General features: G+C 37.5%; 1 protein-coding gene and 1 pseudogene across 5 annotated transcripts in view; one reads left to right on the top strand and one right to left on the bottom strand.

Annotated features, from left to right (window-relative positions):
• The window catches only part of MAGI3 (membrane associated guanylate kinase, WW and PDZ domain containing 3), a 230,754-nt gene that overhangs the window by 57,346 nt on the left and 153,967 nt on the right, over positions 1-19,441 (top strand). The gene's annotated exons all lie outside the window — the stretch shown is intronic.
• Positions 18,598-18,731, bottom strand: LOC115936626 (small nucleolar RNA SNORA62/SNORA6 family; annotated as a pseudogene).

Here is a 19,441-nt window from a genome sequence, read left to right on the forward strand (position 1 = left end):
CTGCTCCTCTGGTATCTCATTGGGACTTCCCCTGCCACCTTCATCAGACTCAAAACAACAGGATCTTCTTTAGTTCTGCCTCCTGCCGCCCAGCTTCCTGGTGTTGGAATTTTTCAGTTGTTAGACCTCCTTCCACCTGCTCACTCTATTGGTTTTGGGCTGATTGGGGAGAAAAGGGAAACTGAACCATGGAGCTCTTGCCGCTTTGCCAGTGATGAGGGGTTATGTTCCTCAAATCCTCATTTGGGTCCTAGAGTGGAATTTGCTATAGAAGCAGTGGTATGAAGGACGTTTGGGTTATATACTATCATTAGTTCTATAGCTCATTTACAGTATGGAGACTGACATGAGATCTAACTGCCATTATCCGTTATTCCCATTCAGAAATAGTCTGTGATTTCCAACCAGTTTGAAAGCAAACACTTGGAACAGTGTGTAACATGAGTTGAATGGCCTATGTTTGAGCTTCACCTTTCTGCATGTTGATAGAATGCTGTAGTAACACTTGTCCAAAGTGAAAGAGCAGGAGAAGCTAAGGAAATGGATAACTCGTAGACTGGTTAATTAGTCCCTATATAAGAAAAAGCAAAGGGCACAGAAAATCTGAGTCTTGGATGCAGAATGTGCTACATTCTTTCCTGTGTATACTTCGTACAGTTTTTTCTTTTTAGTATTCGTATTTTGAAGGTTCAGTTATTTTTCCATTAGAGCATCACTCAGCTTAGAGATATATATGTAAAGAATAGTGTCCGATTATTGCATGACTCGGATTGAGTTTCATGCTTTGGCTCAACTATGTTTTACAAATTGATGTTAATGCCAGATTTTCTACAACTTAGATTCACTGAATGGTTTTTAGTTATTCAGAAGCCACTGATAATTTTGTAAAATAATAATAAACATAATGATGGTGATCAAGTTCAGCTTCCAAATATTGAGAGGCATATATGCTTTACTGTGAAAACTTTTAGAAACTGTTTTGAGGTAGAATGAACAAAAGGCAGAAGATATGTTGAGAAGCAGATGTTGTATGACTAAAGTACCCAGCTGTGTACTAACAAAATGAATCTCATGCCAATTAGTTAACAATTCTTTGGCAGTCAGAGACATATGTAAAGCAGTAAGCACAGCATGGGGAAATAAAAAAAAAATTAAAAGCATTTTCTAAGCTTAAAACATTGGCAGTGTCTAGTCTACCATCTGTGTTACTGAAAAGTTGATTTTGTTGTGGGTAAGTCATACCAAGGTCACTTCCAAAAAAAAAAAAATTGGTTAACCCATAGAGTCTTCATTCTCAAATTAGCATCACGTGTCTTGGCACTTTGAATTAGTGAAAAATGTTATATCAGTAAAGTAAATTTCACTTGGGTGCATATAAATCTAAATAATTTTATATTGGCACTTCTGTATGTCTGTTATGAAACAGTTTTTTTGTTTGTTTTGTTCTTGTTCAGTTCTTGTTTGAATTTTTTCAGGTCAAATCTATCAGTTATTTTAAAATTTTCTATCAAAATGCTTCTTGGCCCAATTTAGATGTATAACCATTTAAATACAAAGGAAAGCACCACTGACCCTTCCTGTCATGGTCTTCGGGTAAGAAAGGGCAGGGTTTTCTCATCCTAAAAGTCCTCCTCCTTTGACTGAATAGATGGTAGTCTGTAGGATGGCCTACTTAAGCTAAAAGTTCACTCTTTAGTACTTAAAATAATCTTGTTCCATTTTCTCTTACAGGACCAAAAATTGAAAATTTATAGATTATTTCTATATACTACATCAGCTCTTTGTAATTAGTTTCTTTTGGCTCAGCAATTTTCTTCCTCAGTAATTAGAGATGTTGCAAACCACAACATGGGATTTTTCTTAGAAGTAAAATGAAATACCTTAAAACTTTATAGAAATCAAGACTGATATAATTTGTCTGAAGTGAAAACAAAAAGTATAATCAAACATTTATTAATGTGTGGGTGTGGTGAAATTAGGCTGCACAAAAATTAATAAGCTTTGGTATTCATATTCTTATATTAATGGTGTGCAATAACTTGAAAACATATTTTTCTTTGATTCAAGAACTAAATGAAGGTAGTTCTTCTAATACTATGGGTCCGGAAGAAGATTCTTTCATTAAAGCATTAAAGTTTCTTTATATAGAACTTATTTTTTTAAAAGACTTATTTGTTTATTTTAGAGAGAGAGAGAGTGGGGGTGGAGAGAGGGAGAGAGAGTCTTAAGCAGACTTTTCACTGAGCGCAGAGCTCAATGCAGGGCTTGATCTCATGACCCTGAGATCATGACCTGAGCCAAAACCGAGATTAGATGCTTAACTGACTGAGCCACCCAGGAGCCCCAATATATAACTTATTTTTAAACTAAAAGCTAGGATTCTGAGGGCCTTGGCAGCCCACATAATTTATAATATTGTTCTGGTTATGATATCTACAAAAACTTTTGCTCATTGGCTGGTCTTGTTTTTGCCTATATAGCTTTGCTTTTGATTGGAGTTGAAATGTTTTATGCACAGAATATGGTAACGTTTGCCTTGTTGAGTACTGAGAGAGAAACTTTGTTTTGGTTAAACATCATTCTGGTAGTACCATATGAAGCTGAGATTGGAAATGGACAGAGAAGGCTGCATGCAGTCAAAGGAGTGAATTATAAAAAGAAAAAGGAAAGAGGGGGAAAGTAGTGGTCATTATTGGCATTTAGAGATTTACTACAGGGTCTTTGAGATACTCCATTAATTCATACAGTGTCTTTGTGAACTGGGGTCTTACAGAGAACTATAGAAAGAAAGCTTCTGGGGTGCCTGGGTGGCTCAGTCAGTTAAGTGTGTGCCTTCAGCTCAGGTCATGATCCCAGTGTCCTGGGATCAAGCCCTGTGTCAAGCTCCCTTGCTCATTGGGGAGTCTCCTTCTCCCTCTGCCCCTCTCCCTGCTCGTGCTCACTCTTGCACGCTCTCCCTCTCTCTCTCAAATAAATAAATCTTAGAAAAACATATATAAAAAAAAGCTTCTTATAATTGTTACTGTCTCTATAATTTATTTCTCAAAATGAACAAAACAAATGTTAAGTTTCAGTAACAATATATTTACTTGATTAAAAACAATTTTTAAATTATCATTAAAGAGAAATTTTCATATTTAAAATTTGTCATGTCAGTTGTACTCTTTTAATTTCAAAAAAGATAAATAAAAATTATATCATCATTAAAATAATTTGAGTTTTCCTAAAATTCTGTAGTTATTTTTTAAAGAAGAGTTTTATTTGTTAAAGATTTATTTATTTATTTTAGAGAGAGAGAGTGTGTGTGCACAGGAGTGGGAGGGGCAAAGGGAGAGGGAGAGAGAATCTCAAGCAGACTCCCGAGCCTGACATGGGGCTCGATCTCACAACCCTGGGATCATGACCTGACCCGAACCAAGAGTCAGACACTTAACCGACTGTTGCCCCTAAAGAAGAGTTTTAATAATATTTATTGAAAACCTGTTTATAACTATCACCACTACATTACATTAAATCCTTTTAATTTTTATCCCAGTAATTTCAAATTTTCCGTATCACAAGGATGGGGATAGAAGGAAGTTTTATATAAGGACTCAGTTTTGTTAAGCAAATGAAGAGTATGAATAGCATTTATTTTTTTATTTTTTGGCTGGGTACAGTATACTTTATTTATTTATTTATTTTATTTTTAAAGATTTTATTTATTTATTTGAGAGAGAGAGAGAATGAGAGAGCACATGAGAAGGGGGAGGGTCAGAGGGAGAAGCAGACTCCCTGCTCAGCAGGGAGCCCGATGCAGGACTCCATCCAGGGACTCCAGGATGATGACCTGAGCCGAAGGCAGTCGCTTAACCAACTGAGCCACCCAGGCGCCCCCAGTATACTTTATTGATGGTACATGACAAGGTAGGACTCCCCAAGCCCCTCCCCTTCTTTAGGAATCTGGGATAGAAACTGGAAACTGTGGAGGTCAGGGGATTCTCAGTTAGGGGGTGAGTTGGGGCAAGAACTCCCCAGCATCTGACAGCCTCTCTCTTCCTCTTGCTCTTGCTGGGGCTGGTGTTCCAGGGGGGGCTCTTATTCCTTGGAGGCCATGTGGACCATAATGTCCACTACTTGGTTGCTGTAGCCAAATTCATTTTCATACCAGGGAATGAGCTTGAAAAAGTGGTCATTGAGGGCAATGCCAGCCCTGGCACTGAAAGTGGAAGAGTGGGTGTCACTGTTAAAATTGCAAGAGACAACCTGGTCCTCAGTGTAGTCCAGGACGCCCTTGACGGGGCCCTCCAGCGCCTCTTTCACCACCTTCTTAATGTCATTGTATTTGGCAGCTTTCTCTAGGCAGATCCATGCCTGACACATTGCAGGTGGGGACACAGAAGGCCATACCAGTGAGCTTTCTCTTCAGCTCAGGGATGACCTTTCCTACAGCCTTGGTGGCACCAGTAGAAGCAGGGATGATGTTCTGGGAAGCCTCTTGATCATCATGCCACAGCTTCCCAGAGGAACTGTCCACTGTCTTCTGGGTGGCAGTGATGGCATGGAGTCATAAGTCTTGAGTCCCTCCATGATGCAAAGTTGTCAAGGATGACCTTGGCCAGAGGGGTCAAGCAGTTGGTGGTGCAGGACGCATTACTGACAATCTTGAGGGAGTTGCCATACTTCTCATGGTTCATGCCCATCACAAACATGGTGGCATCAGTAGGAGGGGCAGAGATGATGACCCTCTTGGCCCCACCCTTCAAGTGAGCCCCAGCCTTCTCCATGGTGGTGAAGACCCCAGTGGACTCTGCAATATACTCAGTACCAGCATCACCCCATTTGTTGTTGGCCGGACATCACTCCTGGAAGATGGAGATGGGTTTTCCATTGAAGAAAAACCAAATTTCCCTTTCTCAGCCTTGACTGTGCCATTGAATTTGCCATGGGTGGAATCATCCTGGAACATGTAGACCATGTAGTTGAGGTCAATGAAGGGCTCACTGATGGTGACAGTATCCACTTTGCCAGAGTTAAAAGCAGCCCTGGTGACCAGGCACCCAAAATGGCCAAATCCATTTGCTCCAAACTCCACTGTCGTGTCTTGGGGACTCGGCTGGCACTGCACCAGAAGATGCAACTGTGTGTCGAATGTGGAGGAGGAGAGAGCCAGCATTTAATTTATTAATGTGCTCATACTATGTATATCAATGACTGGTGTGACTTTTGGGATGTTTCTTTATTTTGTGGGTCTTCGTTTTCTCACCTGGAAAGTAAATGGCATCATATATTATATGAGCTCTAAACTTTGTATTTAGGAGACAGTAGATTTTTTATTCAGTCCAAATCTGATAGCAAGGTGTTCAAGGCCTTTCATAGCTAGAAATCTTTAGTTATATTTTAATTTACTTTCACAAATCCTGTTGTAGTATTCACCATTCTCTAGACTTACAGATTGGGCCGGAAGCAGAAATGTAGTATGCTTAGCTAATCTCCACGCTTATCCCTATTTACAGTTCTTCCTGTATTTCCTATCCTGGTCAGTGGGATTACTGTTAACCTTGTCATCCTATGTAGCAGGCTCAGTGCTAAGTGCTTTACATGCATTCTTTTCTAATTCAGCCTCATGACAACCCTATGATATGTCGGCACTATTATTACCTCCATTTTACAGAGGAAACGGAAACCCGTAGAGATGAAGTCATTGCCCAGCATACACAGCTGAAATGAGTCGAAGCCAAACCTCTCACCCAGGAGTGTTTTCAAAGCATATGCAAGCCTTAATTTTAGGTGATATTGCCTTCTCTCTATGCAGCTCCCAAGTCCTGTTGATTCTACCTCGTAAATAAGACTTGAGAGCCTTTCCTCATCTGTCCTTCCCTTGCCCTTACTTTAATTTAGATTCTTCATCCTCATCATCCAGACTATTGTGTGAGTCTCCCGTTTGGTCTTCCTGTACCTCTTCTCTCCTTGTCTAACATAGGAGTAGATGATTCAGATCATTTAATGCTTTCCTTACTACCTATAGGTTAAACTATAAGATTCTCAACATTTGTAGTCTGTCCCCAGTTTATATTACCTGCTCACTTTCATCTTGTATTATACTGTAGACTCCTTGAGTCTGGGGGCTAATATCTTTGTATTCCTTGCAATATTGTGGACATAACTGCTTAGAGAATGGTTGTTGACTTAATGAGGTAGACCTAGGCAGGTTCTTAGCTTCGCAATTCAGAAAATACTTTGCTAGAATTAAAATGAATTACTCTCTGTAGTAGCTATAGTAAGGTTATTTTAGTATATTAATAATTCACACATTATTATTTTCATGTAATAATAATTCATATAGTCCTCCAGTAATATTAATTTGAATTAATCAGATTTTAAGTTATTACCTACAGTTGTTCTGAGTTCCTGTAGAATTCTTTTTTCCAGAAGGGAATTAACAGAATTGAGACATAACAAAAGCTTACACATTAGGTTTTGGACATTTATTGTGGTACAGAATAAAAATTAACAGTCATTGACTTCTTGGTAGAAATTGGATTGAGTCAAAAATTTATGTTATTTACTTTGTGTAAGTAAGTCTGTAATCAGGATCTTTTATGGTATTCAAAATGTACCAATGATTCATGAACCACCCCTAGAGATAATGCAGATAACTGGTGTAATCCTATACTTGGTTTTGTTTTAATTTGCAACACGTCTTTTTAAGTCTTTTTAAATCTAAACTTTTGGCAGATACATTGAAACATGGTAAAAGTTATTGGCTGCCAGTTGTGACATTTTTTTAATAGAAATGTTTATATCATAAAAAGTTTCTTAACAGATGTATAGGTGGGTAAGTTTTCATGATAGATAAAATATTTAAAATAGGCTTCATTTAATATCTCCATAAGTGTCAATAACTGTATTTTTTGTGTGTTTATTCATGACTTTTAAAAATCGAGGTATAATTCACAAACAGTAAAATTTACCCTTTTACAGTGTGCAATTCAGTGGCTGTTAGTATATCCACAGAGCTGTATAGCCATCACCGATCTGTAATTCCAGGAGATTTTTTTTACCACCCCACAAAGAAACCAATGCCCATTAGCAGGCACTTCCTTTCATGTCTCTGGCCAGCCCCTGGCAGCCAGTGATCTACTGTCTGTCCCTGTTGATTTGCCTATTCTGGACATTTCATATGGATTTACACAATATGTGGCCTTTTGTGTCTGGGTTTCTTTCACTTAGCATGTTTCCAAGGTTTATCAATGTCGTAGCATGTATTAGTTTTTCATTCCTTTTTATAGTGGAATCCTGCTCCATTGTATGGCTTTACCACATTGTGGTCATCCATTCATCAGTTGATGGACATTAGGAGTTTCCACTTTTTGACTATTACAAATAATGTCATTATGAACATTTGTACACAAGTTTTTATGTGAATATATGTTCTCTTTCTCTTGGATATAATCCTAGCAGCAGAACTGCTGAGTAATGTGGTAAGTCTGTATTTAGCCATTTGGGAACATGCTAGACTGTTTTCCAAAGTGGCTGCAATATCTTGCATTCCCACCAGCGGTGTAGTGTATGAGGAGTCCAATTCTTCCATATCCTCACCAACACTTGGTATTATATGTCTTTTTGATGATAGCCATTCTAGTGGGGGAGAAATGATCTAAGATAAGTGAGTTTCCTTATAACATAGTATTAAATTAATGAAGGCAATAATTATTTTCCAGTTTGCAGAAAACTAACTCAATTTACATTTTCTTCTTTAATTATTAAATAATTGAAACCTATTAATTATACCAGCTCCAGATACATAAAATTAAATGTTCTTTAAAAAGTTGCCCATGGGCGCCTGGGTGGCTCAGTTGGTTAAGCGACTGCCTTCGGCTCAGGTCATGATCCTGGAGTCCCGGGATCGAGTCCCGCATCGGGCTCCCTGCTCGGCAGGGAGTCTGCTTCTCCCTCTCCCACTCCCCGTTTGTGTTCCCTCTCTTGCTGTGTCTTTCTCTGTCAAATAAATAAATAAATCTTTAAAAAAAAAAAAAAAAAAGTTGCCCATGTAAATGTTTCATAAATGTTTCTGGTACTCCATCACCTAAATACATGTGAGAACTACTATTTTTATACACTTAAGGCATAAGTGCTTAAGCTCACAGAACACTTGCTTTTTCTTTCATTGTTCATGTTGATTGTGAAAGAACAATTCTTTTGTCAATATATTCACATTGATTCAAATAGGATTAGAAGTGTAATTGAAAATAGCATTTTAAGTCTTTCCTTTTAAAAATATGCAAATGTTGCATTTTAGTAGGTTCACATAAATGGGTAAGGCAACTTTAATGAAAGGAAAATAAGCTATAATAAATGTCTTGTGCTAGTTTTGGTAGTATTCACTGTATTTTAAGTAGACAAATACTAGTAAAGAATGAGCAAATAATGCTTTTAATAATTTTCTTCAATTGGACCGAGATAGAGCCAAGAAGCTTCTTTAAAGGCAGTTAGTGAGAGAGAAGGCAATTAGAGTACTTTGAATGGTTCTCTGTGCTAAAGTCATACTTGGGCTTTTTGTTGATTTGGTTTTTTTGTTTTTTTTGTGGGGGGGAGCATATACAGCTAATTTGACTAATTTTCTCAAATATTTTTTGAGGATGTATGTAAGAATAAGGATTAAGTTTTAATATTAGAATAGGCCTTGTGCATGGGGTAACATGATTACTGTAGTAAAGATCCTTTCTTTACCCAAGCTGCTGATTGGGAGTTAAGTAGACCTCAATCCATGCCTCTCCTTTAATAGTACTAATCACCAGTGTTCCTAAGGTTGTAAGAGCATAATTGTCGGTATTATCTTACATAATGGGTAGGAAAAGTTGTTTTAATTGATAAATAATCTGTGTGTGGTAGTACATCTATATTCTTTTCCTTATTTGTTAGTAGGTATGATGTCCTGCAAACTAATCTTATAGCCCTTAGGTTACTAAGACATGTCTGCTCGGAATAATAGTGATATTTCTTCATATAGATAAACCTCGTTTCTTTTAAAGTAATGATTTACAGGGTGTCTGGTTGGCTCAGTTGGTTAAGCGACTGCCTTTGGCTCAGGTCATGATCTCAGGGTCCTGGGATTGAGCCCCGTGTCAGGCTCCCTGCTCAGCAGGGAGTCTGCTTCACCCTCTCCCTCTGCCCTTCCCCCCTGCTCCTGCGCACACTCTCTTTCTCTCAAATAAATACATAAAATCTTCAAAAAAATAAAGTAATGGTTTATGGTATTATCCAAATGCATTAAGAAGTTTTCTTTTTTTCATTAAGTAATCTCTGTGCTCAACATGGGGCTCAAACTCACAACCCCAAGGTCAAGAGTCACATGCTCTACTGACTGAGCCAGCCAGGTGCCCCAATCCAAATGCATTTTTTTAATGTTACATTAGTTGCTTAAAAGTAAAGAACATTTGCAGGGGCAGATGGCAATAATGTGACCTACTGGATGGTAAAGGATCAGTGCTAACATAGGTGCCTAGGCCAAATAAAATAGATAAGGAGGAGCTGATCGTGCTTGAGGATGAGAGTGGCATCACAGTGGCACGGCAGATGAGGCGTGAGTCCTGAGTTTCCCTCATTCAGTCTCATGTTAGGGCAGGTAATGAATTCTTTGTAAGTGTTGTATTACATTTGGGGTGTGTGTGTAGGCTTCAATCCTTAAGTCGTATAATGTTAAGAAAAGACAAGATAACCTATCTAGAAGATTCGGGGGTTGGAGCTACATTTTTCGTCATTGTAACATTTTAGGGTTATAATTTCTAAACAATTGGAAGGATTTCCATCCAGAATAACTTGGAAATTCTGGGGAGATTCTCTGCAAATATATTATTTCTTTCAGTCAGTTCAGTTAATATCTGTACTCAATTTGCTGATTGTTTTTTAGAAGAAAAATGTATCTGCATAAGTGAAATTGGTTTGGCCTTTGTATTTAGGCAGGCTCTTCTTAAATTTTGTTATCAGGATTAGGTCAGTCTATAGAATGAGCTGATTAACTTTATATAAGGATTATGTATTATTTTAGGCTTTAACTTCTAAAAATGAACTCATCCTAAATGACTTTGAGGGTATATAGATAAGTGACTGTTTTTTCCAGTCTCTGGCTTTGAGTCTCTTCAGATAGTCTTTGTCTTCTTGAAATACTTTTTGTAATGTATGTTTTCCTAGAGCCAAAACTCTGTAGATTTTTAAATCTTTAAAATAAATTTGTATACAGTATTATAGACTTTTTTTTTAAAGATTTTATTTATTTGTTTGACAGGGAGAGCACAAGCAGGGGGAGCGGCAGGCAGAGGGAGAGAGGGAAGTAGGCGCTCCCCGCTGAGCAGGGAGCTGAATGGGACTCCATCCCAGGACCCTGGGATCATGACCCAGCCGAAGGCAGACACTCAACTGACTGAGCCACCAGGCGTCCCAGTATTATAGACTTAAAAAAAATTTCCCATATATGCAGTTATATCACTCTTTCATTTATGATGTTCCATAAGGCTCACTTTTTGATACCAGTCTTCCTAAAAGTGTCATGATGAAGATCACTACAAGAACAATGTTTAACTTGAAAATCCTCCTAAATATTGTTTCCTCTGTATAGTGGGATTGTGGGTAGTTTTAATTCTGTAACATTTTCTTCTCTATTTTGGTTCATTTTCTACAGAGAAAATAAACACGTAGTAGAAATAAACGTGATCTTAACTGCCAGGGCAGTGGGTCTGTACACAGTAGTTTTTCCTCTCTGCCCATCCCCCATTGTCAGTCCCCCGACTGGTTAAGCAAAAATGAGGATGGGTGCATAATGAATGTTTCTTCATGATTGCTTTCTTAGCTCACAACAGGGATTCTGAAGTATTCCATTTCATAAAGTAGCCAATTATAGACATACTGAAATCATCATTTTTTTGCTCCTGGAAGGATGGTCTTTGCTTACAGAGAGGAGAGAGAGATCACAGTGTCTTTCTTTCCTGAGCAGAAGTGTAAACTGTTGACTTCTCTTTCTCCTGCAAAGAGAGGACCTTGCTTACTTCTCCCAACTTCCCCTTTCAGGAAGAGGGAGGAATAAGAGAGGAGGTAAACTGAGTATAGTTAGTACTGACTGCAATAATGTGTCAATCCTGGAGATCTGGTGTGCAATTTTTAGGTAGTCAAAGTATGTAGCCATAAGGGATTCTATCTGGGAATTAAAGTGCAGTGAAGTCATTTGGCATCAGTTCATTTTGGAGTTTTGAGACAATTGACTGGCTTATTGCAAAATTTTAATTTGAAATCTGTTTTGAGGATTGATGACCTCTCCGAAAGATCTCTCTGTAACTATTTCATTAGGACATGAGATTTAGCCAAGTATTGATGTGTTAATTATACTGGATTAGCTTCTGTGCATACACATACACACGCACTGAAATCTCATTGTCCTCTAAAAATGTTATTTTTTAATTATTTGACCTCTTTTTATATACTATTAAGAGACATTAGGATGCAAATGCGGTACTGTGAGTTTTACCTGAACAATAAAGGTATTCTCTTTTTTCTTTAATCTTTAAGAGTATACCAAAGCCTTTTGCAGTGACTTCTGATACAGGACAATCTCTTAGAAGTACTGCTTTAATATTTTATAGTGACAAGGAGAGTCACAAACACTGTAGTTATATATTTTTTTCCTCTGTTGATTTAAGTAGGATTATACAACCTCTAGGGTGATGTGCCAATTCAGCAAAATGGCACAGACCAAAAAGTAAGGAGGTTAATGTAAGATGAGGGAGAAACAAAAAAAATAGGACAAAAGAAAACGCAAGATGAGAAAAATTCAGTGAGGAAGTTTTACTCAGGTACACGAAAAGAGTTTTTTTCCTCACTACCCCCAAAGAATATAGCAGGAATTTTTACTTTGATTATTCATTATTAAGCAAATAAAAGTAGTGGCCAGAATGGATACAGGAACCCATAGCAAATCTAATAGAGAAAAAGAGAAGGAAAGGAATTTACAAATCTAAAAAGGAATACTAGGGGAGGCGCCTGGGTGGCTCAGTCAGTTAAATGTCTGACCCTTGATTTCAGCTCAGGTCATGATCTCAGGGTTGTGAGACTGAGCCCTGTGTTGGGCTCCATGCTGGGTGTGGAGCCTGCTTAAGATTCTCTCTTTCCCTCCACTCTGGAAAACAGTATGGAGCTTCCTCAAAAAGTTAAAAATAGAGCTACCCTACAACCCAGCAATTGCACTACTAGGTATTTACCCAAAGGATACAAATATAGTGATCCAAAGGGGCACCTGCACCCGAATGTTTATAGCAGTAATATCCACAATTAGCCAAACTATGGAAAGAGCCCAGATGTCCATCGACAGATGAATGGATAAAGAAGATGTGGTAAATGTGGTAAACGATAAGAATGAACTCCTCTGTGAAATTCCCTTAGCTGGCTTCCATTGTTCGCAAGGTAAGTTACCTTCTTCTTCCTTCAAATCATGTGTGACTTTTGCCTGCCTCTCCAGGCCTGTGGCCTTACTCCTTTGCTTCCTGCACTCTAGCCAGACCGATTTTTCTGTTCGTCTCACACACACTGTCCTCTTTCACTCCAGGACTTTTGTACATCCTACTTGTTTTGCCTGGAATGCTGTTAACGCTTGTTTTGAGCAGTTAATTTCTTTGTATCTTTAGGTTTTAATTCAAAATTTCGTGTCCATGGGGAAACTATCCCTTAATCTTTACAGACTTGGTTTGTGTATTTATGTCATATGTTTTCATAGTTCTATACCTATATATATATATATATATCTGTACCTTCTCATCATATACTTAATGTGTTAACAATGATTGTGATTATCTGTGTGTCTTTTCCCCCAACGAGACTGTAGTCTCTTCGAGGGTAGCGTTGATGGCTGTTTGGCACAGCATTGGAACTCTAGTGCCTAGTGCATAGATGGGTACTTAATAAATACTTGCTGGATGAATAAATACCTGTATGGTCAAATAACTTTTCCATTTCTTTCATTATGAGAATTACCCATTTTGTCCAAACAAAACAAAACAAAGCTAAACGGGTTTATGGACACGTTCTTCCAAGCTTTTCAGGAAATCATTTTCTATATTAAACTGTTTCATAGTATACCTATATACATATGGAAAGCTATTCAGTTCATTCTGTGCCGATATCAAATTTGACAAAGCACCAAAAAGTAGTTATTATAGACCTAGTTCAGTTATGGGAAGCCAATATGAAATTCTAGCAAATCAGATTCAACAGGATATTAAAAGAATAATGTCATAATCAGATAGAATTTCTCCATTGAATAAAAAATGTGTGTGTATATGGGGTCAAATATGAAAAACTATATGATTATCTCAACCAATGCCAAAAGAGTTTGATAAAACTCAGTATTTATTCTTTAATAGGATGAAGATTACTTTAGTTAAAATTTTTAAAAAAGAATTTCTATCAAACCAGTAGCCAACATTATGCTATGTACTGAAATGCCTGAGACATTTCTGTAGAAATAGAATAAAACAAAGCCTCAGTAATACCACCATTAGTTCACTTTTTGTTTTGTTTTTGCCAAGGTCAAGACAACATAATGAAACATAACAGAAATTAGAAGCAGGATTTATGGAAAAATAGATACAGTTTCCATTATTTGCAGGTGGGATGATTATACCTAGAAATGAAAGAGAAAATGAAAAACTTAGAATAGCTATGAATTCATGTGAAAGTTGACATTGGATAAAAGATAAGGTTAGTGACTTTTCTATAACATGAAAAGGTAATGTAGTGAAAAAGTGCTCCATTTACTATAGCATCAAAGAATACTTTAATGAAAAAAATAAGGCTAATTAATGAAGAAAATTATAAAATTTTACTGAAAGATAAAGAAAATTTTAATGGAAAGTCATACTATGATCCTGAATGGGATGGCAGAATAAAAATATGCATGCTTCCAAAATTGGTTAATATTCACTGTGCCAGAATCCTGAAGTGTTTCTTTTGACATTTGACCAGAAAATTTAAGTTCATTTGGAAGAATAAATAAAGGATAAAAACAAAGACAATTTTCGGTGAACAGTAATTAGGAGGAAATAGTATTACCAAATACCATTTTTTTAATAAAAAAGCAATTTAAACAATATAATACTGAAGAATAAGCAAACCTATCTGAATAAGCCCAGAAAGACCTTTCACTGTATGTAAGAAATTAGTACATGCTTTTAAAAAGAAAATGCTGGTGGGGTGGCAAAAAAAAAATTTTTTTTAATAAATAAGTAAATAAAAAGAACCTTAAAAATCAGGCAGTTCGCTTCGTAAAACAAAAGATGTATGAATGTTCAATACGCATATGAAAAGATCGGTATTATTATTATTATATTATTAATTATCAGGCAAATGCAAATTAAGACTCCAATGAGATACTACCTATATATACCCATTAGAATGGCTAAGTTGAAAAACCTGACAATACCAACTGTTGATAAAGATACAGAATTCTCATTAATCACTGGTAGAAATGTAAAATGTTACAACCACTTTAGGAAACTGTTCAGCAACTTCTTTTAAAAAGTTAAACATACACCTAATCGTACAGTCCAGCTATTTCATTCCTATTTACCCAAGAGAAATGAAAACATATGTTCACTCAAAAACTAGTCTACAAATGTTCCTATCAGCTTTAGCCACATTAACCCTTACTACTAAGATCTGTTCTTTGCTCACAACACTTCTGACACCAAATGTGGTTTTTCCACGTCAAGTAATTCTCCAATTCTCTGCAGATACCAGATGGGAATTCTACAATTTAATTCAATTCTGACACTGTCTACAAGTTAGCACAGACCTCCTGGTTAAGGATTCAGGCCCACATGACTGCCCCCTACTTTAGGCACCAATCACATGTAGTGGGTCCCCAGGTTACCCACACTTCAGCCTGACCTGGCTACAAATTGGGGGTTCTTAACCCCCTTCTCAGCTTCTGTAGTTTTTGTTATATCATGGCTTATAGAACTCCTTGAAAGGCTTTACATATAATTACTGGTTTATTATAAAGGATACTATAAAGGATACAAATGAACATCCAGATGAAGAGGTATGAGAGATCTGGGAGTCCCAAGTATAGGAGCTTCCTTCTGCATGGAGTTTGGGATATACTACCCTGCTGATACATGGATATGTTCACCAACCTCGAAATCCTCCAAACCCCATCACTTGGGGTTTTTGTGAAGTCTCCATTATGTAGGCATGATGGATTAAATCATTGGCTGTTGGTGGTCGAACTCTGTCTCCAGGACAGACATCAGGGTTAGGGCTGGTAGTTTCAACCCTCTAGTCATATAGTTGGTTCCCCTGCTAACCAGCCCCCATTCTGTAGCTATCAAGGGGACCATGGCAGTCATTTAATTAACATGAACTCAGATATGGTTGAGAGGGGTCTTATTATGAATAACAGAAGATGTTCCTGTCACCCTTATCACTTAAAAAATTCCAAGGATTTAGGAGCTTTGTGCCAAGAACTGGAGGAAGACCAACAAAATATGTATATTTTAATTGAGGTATAATTGACATATAATGTACACAACATATTGATTTGAAATTTGTATACATTGCAAAATGATCACAATAAGTCTAATATCTATCACTGTACATAATTATAGAATTTGTATGTGTGTGATGAGAACTTTAAGATTTACTCTTGGCAACTTTCAGATATGCAATACAGTATTATTAACTATAGTCACCATGCTGCACATTACATCCTCATGACTTCTTTATTTTATAACTGGAAGTTTGTACCTTTTGACCCCCTTCATCCATTTTGCCCACCTCCTTGCCCCCCTTGCCTCTGGCAACCACCAGCCTGTTCTCTGTGTCTATGAGTTCAGTTTGTTTCTTTGCTTAGATTTGACATATAAGTGAGATTATATGGTTTTTGTCTTTCTCTGATTTCTTTTTCTTTTTTTATTATTTTTTAAAGATTTTGTTTATTTATTTGACAGAGAGAGACACAGTGAGAGAGGGAACACAAGCAGGAGGAGTGGGAGAGGGAGAAGCAGGCCTCCCGCAGAGCAGGGAGCCCGATGCGAGGCTCGATCCCAGGACCCTGGGATCATGACCTGAGCCGAAGGCAGACGCTTAATGACTGAGACACCCAGGCGCCCCTCTCTGATTTATTTTTCTTAGCATAATGCCCTCAAGGTCCATCCATGTTGTAACAAATGGCAAGATTTCCTTCTTTTAATGGCTGAATAATATTCTATTGTGTAAATATACCACATTCCCTTCATCCATTCATCCACTGATGGACGCTTAAAGTTGCTTTCATGTCTTGAAAATGTGTATTTCTTTTTTTTTAAGATTTTATTTATTTAGTTATTTGAGAGAGAGATCACAAGTGGGGGGAGGAGCAGAGGGAGAGGGACAAGCCAACTCTTCCTGAGTGCAAAGCGTGATGTGGGGCTCGATCTCATGACCCTGAGATCATGACCTCACCCAAAATCAAGAGTCAGATACTTAACCAAATAAGCCACCCAGGCACCCTAAAAATATGTATTTCTTATACCACAATATCTCAGACCCAAACTGAAAACAACCCACGTGTCCATCAGTGGTTGAATGGATTATAAAAAATGGTGTAACTATCTAGGGGATATACCGCTATTCAGGAATACAAGGGAATGATCCAGTGAGACATGCAACAGTGTAAATAAATCTCATAATTATTATATTGAATGGAAGATGCCAGGCTCTAAAGACTTAAACTGTTAAGATTCCATTTATATAAAATTCTAAAAACTGCTAACTTACAGTGACCGAGAACAGCAGATCAGTGCTTGCCGAGGGACTGAAAAGGAGTGTGAGAAACCTTTTGGGGGTCAAAGAAATCTGCTTCTTGATTGTGGCAGTAGTTTCATAGATACATACATCTGTCAAAACTCTTTGAATTGTACACTTGAAATGGATGCAACTTATATATGTATGTCTGTATTGTATGTATCATGATATATTGTACGTTTCTAGGTTTCTCTCTTCTACCATATCCTGTTTGTCAGCACATCCTATTGACTGTACTTTCAGAAAATATCCAGAATTCAATGACCTTTGTTATTCCAGTGCTACTCCTCTAGTCCAAGCCTCCAGGATCTTTTGTTTAGGTAATTGTTGTAGACTTTCAACTGGTCTTGAGATGCTAGCCCTGCCTTCGGTATATCAGTAGCCAGAGTCATCATGTTGAAGCCTAGGTCTGGTCACGTCACTGTCCTGCTCAATACCTTGTATGATATTCATTTTACTTAGAATAAGTCCATCTTACTGGAGTTCTTACAGTGGCCTTACAGGAACTTAAAGATCTGGCTTCCTGATACCTCTCTGACCTCATCTCCTGCTTTTCTCCACCTCATGCATTCCAACTGTATTACCTTCCTTGCCTTTCCTTGAGCATTCCAGGCTTTGACCTTGCCTTCCCTGTAATATTTTCCTCTAGACATCTATGTGGCTATTCCCTGACTACTGTATTTAAGTCACTGCCAGCCCCCAACACTACCACCTACTTCTCTGCTTTATTTTTCTCCATAGCACTTATTCCCAGCTTACGTACTTTGCTTCACTTATTGCTGATTTCTTTTGTTTATTGTCTTTCTTTTTTCCCTGTCTAGGGTGTAAGCTCACTGAGTGCTGGGAATTTTGTACCTCCTCCCACACCAGCTATTTTCATATAGTAGCACTCCACACATGTTTGTGGAATGAATGAAATGCTTTTACTTGCACTACGTACAAATCAAGTTCACAGTGAAGCTCACTGAATAGATGAAAAGTGGGATATGCTTCTGAAGCAAGTTACTGTAAAGTTTCTGTTCTTTACATTTTTCGGTAGATATTCTTCACCTAAAATATGGAATTTTAAGGAATTGTTCAATTAGGGAATTAATTTGATATGTAGTATTTTCTGTTTCCTTGTTTGTAAAAGGAGGTAGGTAGACTGATGCCTAAAATCCTTTTTTGTTTTCAAAGTCTGTGACCCTTTTAACCTGAACCCTTGTGGTTTGGGGCTGCTGAGAAACTACCTTTTAGTTTCTCTCTATAAAGAGAGATTAGTGCCTTTATTTCTTTCAGTCTTTATTCCTTTTTAAAAATCCCTATAGCTCTGTTTGGCAAGGAAGTGGTTAATACTAGGAGCAGGGTGGCAATTCAAGGGACCAGAGCTTATCTCAGCAGCTGGGCTAGGAGGGAAAGAAACCTTTCAAATGACTAAGAATGGCCAAGATGTAATCTGAGTAGGAATCTGGACATACTTTTCTTTTGTCTACTGATTGAGGAATTTAATGGGGGTTATGCCCCAGAATTTAGTTTCAAATTATGAATGTAAGTCAGGAGAGAAAGTAGAATTTGATACATTACATTTTATAGATAGCAAGGACTTTGTCCTGTATATAGATGGATTAAAAACATTTTTAAAGGCATAAAAAAAGAAAGAACAGCAGAAGACACAGCTCTTATTCCTTTGGGCCCTATCTTAAAAAGAAGGATGTACTTGAAAGAATGCTTTTACTGAAAAGTGATGAGTAATACAAAAGATACAGTAAATTGTTTTCATGATCTAGAATGCAGTTCTTTTTTTTTTTTACTAGTAGCAAGAATTACTATCAAACTCCACCCATTGGGCCAGAGATCCTGTGGTGTTAGTGAAAGACTTGCCCCTCCTGCAGCATATTACCTACACTTGTGAGTTCTTCAGCCCCAGTGGCTAAAAGTGCAGTTCTCTTTATAGTCTTTAATTTCAAGGTAGTATTGATCGTTGGGTTACAGATGTTTTAAGTTTCACCTACCCTTGCTTTTAGGATGTAACTAGTTTTATGGGTTTATATCAGTTCTTGTTTCACTAATTTGGGGAAGCATAAAATGCTGCTATCATTGATGGGTTTTGGTTAATGTACCCATCACTTTTTAGGAATATGTTTCATAGGATTATTGTTTTTACGTTGCTTTTCCATCAAAAGTTCATAAGAGATGTCTTGAATATTTTCAGTACACTAACACTGTTTTCTTGAAATACCTAGATATTTGTAACAGCTAATATGCTGAGAATGAAAACAATGACAGTGTCACTTAGTCACAGTCAGTAGGTCAGTAGAACACATGCTATAAGTTGTTTTTCTGATAGTACAGATGTTTTTGAGCTGATTCATCCAAAGGCTTTCCAAGCCCCCATGTGCTTCCTAAGTTGTGTTTGCTGCAGGTTGGCTTGGTAGCGTGCAATCATGAGTTAGGGGAGAAGAAAGAGCCCGACCAACCCCTACATTGTTCTGAGCCATATTTTTTCTTTTCAATGGAACTAAACCAATATGAATGTTGAGAGAGATCAAAATTTGGCAGCTTTTCAATTGCTTGATGTTTATAAACAGGCTTTCTTCAGGGAAAGGAATTTGGAGGAGGGCAGAGATGTTATTCTCTTTTCTTACGTATCTGC

This window comes from Leptonychotes weddellii, chromosome 4, assembly GCF_054177405.1.
Source record: "Leptonychotes weddellii isolate Sample4059 chromosome 4, ASM5417740v2, whole genome shotgun sequence".
Taxonomy (NCBI): domain Eukaryota; kingdom Metazoa; phylum Chordata; class Mammalia; order Carnivora; family Phocidae; genus Leptonychotes; species Leptonychotes weddellii.